We start from the raw sequence: 4572 nt of genomic DNA on the forward strand, positions 1-4572 counted from the left end.
ATCACAAGGTTGCATTTGCATTTCACTTTGATAAAACGATGTCATCCTTTTTAAAACACAAAATGTATATAAGGTGATCTATCTTGATTCTTAATATAAAATTCAGTCATTTGATTGGGGAAAATACAATTCTCCGTGTGTTTCATTGGAAATTATATTTTAAAAACAAACAGATTTTTACGATGATGTCTTAGAGAATAAGTTGTCTCAGAGAATTATCTTTAAACATTATAATACACTTTATAAAGTTAACAAGCTATTTCATATACATCTATACATATTTTCTGATACATCCATTAATCCATGGATTTGGACAGCAATTAAATGTAAGACCTTGTACTACGTAGGTCTACGACGTAGGGGCCCCGTAGCTTGTTCTACACGCCTGGTTACTGGTTATGTAACGAGTAGCTACGAACATGATCTTAATTAACTAGTAACAATATAGAAAAATGATATTTCCTTATTGTTATATTAATTAACACTGCATGTGGCAAAGCGAAATTTATTTAAAAAAATAATGTTTGCTTTTATATTCGATAACTTTATAGACGAATGTTTTGTGAGTTTTAATGTTTATTTTCACTTTCATAATGTATTGCTTAACATAGTATGTTTTATTAAAGATGTAATTCTTATACAAACAATATACAAGTTCAATATAATCACGACAAAATAAAATAAACACTTGGTTTATTTTATTTTTGTCGTGATAAGACGTGAGTTATGTACTAGGTATATTTGTACTATTATTTCCCGTGATAACCATTCGTTTCGTTAACGTTTAGTTTGATTAACTTTTTATCTGTTTTTTTATATAGCAGGGGGAAAACGGACAGGAGGCTCACCTGATGTTAAGTTTATTTTTTGTACTTGCTTCGACAGTACATATACTAAAATTGGAACGATACAGAGATGATTAGCATGGCCCCTGCGCAAAATCGTTCCATATTTTGTTTTCCCTTGCTGAGGCCAAGGTCCATTCGTCATCATTCGTGGCCGCAGAGGACCGTGAGTCTTAACGGCTGATCGCGTGGCTGGATGCAGACAAGGCTAAGCGGTTACCGTGTCCTGCTTCGGGCGATTGTTGGTGGCTCCGTGGGGTTTTAGTGGGTATGCACAGTGGCGAGTCCCACTTAACCCTTCACAGGCAACCGTACCGCGGGAGGGTATGCATAACACATTTCCCCACGAAAAAAAAAATGTTAAGTTTTGATGTGAAACATCTATAGCCGCACGTAAAACCGATTTCTGGCGTGGCGACGCATGCCGTGACGACGCATGCCGTGGCGACGCATCGCCACGCTATATGATATACAGTCTAAATGCAGTAGTAAATTTCACATTAAAAATATTTAATGAAAATAATGTTTATTCAACAAATAGTCATCGTTATCTGGAAAAAAATCGTAATATTTTATTTTATCATTATGACATATTTAGTTTCTATCACAATCTGTTCTTTTCTGCATATTATTTTTACAAAATAATGTCGATGTTTCACATCTGCCAGGCGTCCCGTGACAGCTCTAATTTTTTAGTTAAGGTTTTAAAATTAACCCATATTCCGTATTTGACTTTTTCAAATACGAAGTCATCTATACTAATATTATAAAGAGGAAAGGTTTGATTTTTTGTTTGTTTGTATGAATTGAATAGGCTCCGAAACTACTTGGCAGATTTGAAAAATTCTTTCACTGTTGGAAAGCTACATCATTCCTGAGTGACATAGGCTATATTTCATTTTCAAAAAAAATAGGCATCCTTACTAAAATTACGATAACATTAACATTTGTTTATTATTTCATACAATTCTAACAGATGGCGCTGAGTTAAAGGTAGTTTAGTTTAGGTCCGTGTCGTGGTACCAACGTTTCACATAAGTTCTCCTACGGTTTCCCTTGATTAATTTACTACTATGTAATATAACAAAAACCTTAGCCACAGCAACGCTTGGCCGAGTCTGCTATACTATATAATAGAACAATTGTTTCAAGCGAATACAAATCAAAGACTCTCAAGCTTATTTCACAAGACCCTTTTAGGCCTACGAGTGAGCAATGCTTACTTAAATAAATTTAACGCGGGTGCCGAAATGTCTCCGGGCCGTGTGTTGCGTTAATTAATTCCAATCCTGATAAATAAGGGACTATTTGCTGACACAAGTCTGTTCCGTTTGAGCTGTTTGTTTTCTTTTGAAATAGAATTCTCAATGTCAGAAGTGAAAATTATGTTTATTTAGCTGTCACAAACTATGTATAGTATCTTCTATGTATATTTCTGTGTATAGTAAAACAAATGTTTGAATAACGCAACGTAATTAAAATGTCGAAATAGTATGCCGTCAAGAAAATTATGATAATAAAACTTCTAAATTCCGTTATGAATTTAATAAATATATTATTTGAGCCGTATCTAAGTATAAGACTCTGAGACAATAATAATAGAGGTTTAAGATAGGAATTTATAACTTCCAGGTACTTTTATTACAACGTTTCAGCTGCCCACTGAAGTATTTTCGAACCAATTTGAATTCAATCCAGGTCCTTAACGAAAAGAGCATACCAATTCCTAAAAGGCCGCCAACGCAGTCGCGAACCGTTAGACATTGTCCATAGGCGGCGGTATGATTAAACATCAGAAGAGTCCCCTGACCGTTTACTACAAAAAAAATATTAAAAAATATAATTAGAAAATTTAAATCCGATTAACATTCAAGACTGTTAGTGATTGGATGTTGGAAAACCATTTAATTATCATTAATACTTCAATTTATTATTTCATTATATTATTTAACATCGTATTTAATTCACAAAATGTGTCTAGGCAGTCGTAAATTGAAAAAATAATCAAATACTTAGCTCGCAATTCACTTAAGAAAGCCTTTGCAACATATACCTAATACTGTGTACACGTATAGTCAGTGATAATAGAAATATGTGTTAAAATAGGTTTAAGTCCTGCAAAGGATCTTATATTGCTAAGACCATCGGTTGCCCATAAATGGCACTGATCTCAGCCCATTTTAGGATTCAGAAGAGAAGTTTACTCACTTTTTACTGGAATAAATAAATAAATAAAATTTTTAAACAATTGTAGGGACACGAGTCTCCTTAGGAAAACTTCTTACTAATAAACCATTAAACTTTTTTTTATTAAAGTAAAATTGTTAGGACGTTATTAAATTTCGATCTTTACCACTATTCCATAAACAAATATAACTTATTACATACCCAATAAACCTTTTTGTTTTTCACATTTTTAAGATAAAGATGAGTAAAACAGTGTAAGTTGTAAAAAAGTGTAGTACTAAGTAATCATGGCTGTGCAACAGTGGACATCAGAATCTATCTTAGACCAAAAAAAGATAGCAGACAGCCTTTTCAGAAAACTAAATAATCATGAAATAGATACAGAATTCTAAAGCCAAAGTGTACTGGTTTACATACATACAATAAAATTTAAAAAGCAATGATTAAAATATGTCGCTTTTTTTTATATAGAATTCTTTATTCATTGCCATTTTATTAACCCAAAGAAATCCCCACTCATAAAAGGACTCAAAAAAGGCGACCGCTGGATTACTTTTTAAAATTGGAACGAGATGATTTACTGAACAAATCTTACGAAACTCGAACATGTTTTCCCTAATACTGATTTGTTTATTTTTCGCCGAAATAGAAAATGTTCCTCGTTTTATTGCTGTAGGTAATCTTAATCTTTGCCTTTATTTGTTAGATATTAAATCACAGGTATACAGGGATTATGACTGTTACAATACTAGGTATACTACCTAGTATAATACTCATAGTATCTGTATACTAGTCGAATATAATCCGATTAGTTTAGATGTTCATTTTAAGCATAGACATTTTTGTTATTAAAAATACAATATCTAATATCTTTCTTTAATAAATTACATTAAGTATTATTCATATAGGTAACATAATGTACACTTATGAACGTCAAAGCAGAAATATATATGTAGATATTAAAAGTTTATAATTTCACATTTACTGCCAGTTCTCAAAGGAGGAGAAGAAATACTTTATTGTTTTATACAATATCTGTAAGGAGTTCTAATCATTTTACCATGTTCCACATGGCATCTTAAGTTTTCCTGCTGCTATACCTCACTGTTATTTCACAAGTAAATAGCTGTTACTTATGATAAATGAGTATTTTTACTTGCTACTTATGCCATCCCTAACTTCTGTTTATAAAACACGACGTCTTTCTTTATTTCGCCGCGTCATGTCTCATAAAATAAAATAATTATGTTGGGAAAACACAAGGTACATAAAATTATTATCAGGGACATTTTATGAGCGTAAAAAGCTTACACGCGCATAAAACCAAATTAATTAAGAACCTTCATCCTATTAGTATTGTGAAGCGTGATATTGTTTGTAATATAATACTTCTCTGATACTTCCATATTTAGCTCACAAATTGTTCACTTGACTCGACTTTCTTAATTGTTTTTCGAATTTAGAACAATTATCTACTGTCATTTATTTTTCAGTTCAGTGTACTTTAATTAGTTTATTGTCATTTTTCTAAGTAATTTAT

General features: G+C 31.9%; 1 non-coding gene across 1 annotated transcript; it reads left to right on the plus strand.

The window, feature by feature from the left end:
• The first annotated feature begins 869 nt into the window (after positions 1-869).
• LOC123690033 lies at positions 870-956 on the plus strand. The gene has a single exon (XR_006750869.1). It is a non-coding gene; the product is annotated as a U6 spliceosomal RNA (small nuclear RNA).
• Positions 957-4572: the final 3616 nt, after the last annotated feature.

This window comes from Pieris rapae, chromosome 19, assembly GCF_905147795.1.
Source record: "Pieris rapae chromosome 19, ilPieRapa1.1, whole genome shotgun sequence".
NCBI lineage: Eukaryota > Metazoa > Arthropoda > Insecta > Lepidoptera > Pieridae > Pieris > Pieris rapae.